The sequence below is a fragment of the Piliocolobus tephrosceles genome, chromosome 3 (genome assembly GCF_002776525.5).
Source record: "Piliocolobus tephrosceles isolate RC106 chromosome 3, ASM277652v3, whole genome shotgun sequence".
Taxonomy (NCBI): Eukaryota; Metazoa; Chordata; class Mammalia; order Primates; family Cercopithecidae; genus Piliocolobus; species Piliocolobus tephrosceles.
In genome coordinates, this window is record NC_045436.1 from 48,215,266 (window position 1) to 48,216,261 (window position 996).

The following is a 996-nucleotide window of genomic DNA, read 5'->3' on the forward strand; positions in this document are numbered from 1 at the left end:
GTATGCTGCTTCTTTTACTTTAGCAGGCAATTATTTTGACTGGGCTTAAATTGAAATTCTGATTTAGGGGTAGAAGTTCTAGTCCCTTTTCATACTTTTGTTGTTTTTAGCTGAGCTGCTGAGTCTGTTCAAAACATTCATGTTCTAAGAATCAGTCAGATAAGCCGGTAGACAGAATTTTTTTGACTCTTTCCTTTCTGGTATTCCCCTACTCCTCTCAGCAGCCACATGTCCCTGGCTTCAGTTTTCTGCCTTCTCTGGCAAGAAAGCAAATATGTTTTCCTTGTTTATGCCTCTCTAAGAGAGGAGAAAATGAGGAACCTACTTCTAAATCCCCTCAAGGCCCTCTTCTGAATACATACAAAGGAATGCTTCTATTCATTCTCCAAGTAGTTGCTCTTTGTATTAAAGCCAAGTTTTATAGCTCTTTTCTGCAAAGACGTAATCCACTAGCACCTTGGCCTATTATTCCCATAAGCAGATGCCCCCCAGATCATTTGTTTCTAAGGAAAACAAAATTCCTTCCTCTCCAATGATCTTCAAAAGTCAAAAAAAACCCTATATTTTTTAAAGAAGATGAAATTAAATGATTTTCAGTGTAAATGATTAAATTTCTAAAAATTTTTGTTCTTACATCTTTAAAAATCGATAATGGAAACCAGATAAAGAACCTTCTAGGCGGCCGGGCGCGGTGGCTCAAGCCTGTAATCCCAGCACTTTCGGAGGCCGAGACGGGCGGATCACGAGTTCAGGAGATGGAGACCATCCTGGCTAATACGGTGAAACCCCGTCTCTACCAAAAAATACAAAAAACTAGCCGGGCGAGGTGGCGGGCGCCTGTAGTCCCAGCTACTGGGGAGGCTGAGGCAGGAGAATGGCCTAAACCCGGGAGGCGGAGCTTGCAGTGAGCTGAGATCCGGCCACTGCGCTCCAGCCTGGGCGACAGAGTGAGACTCCGCCTCAAAAAAAAAAAAAAAAAAAAAAAAAAAAAAAAAA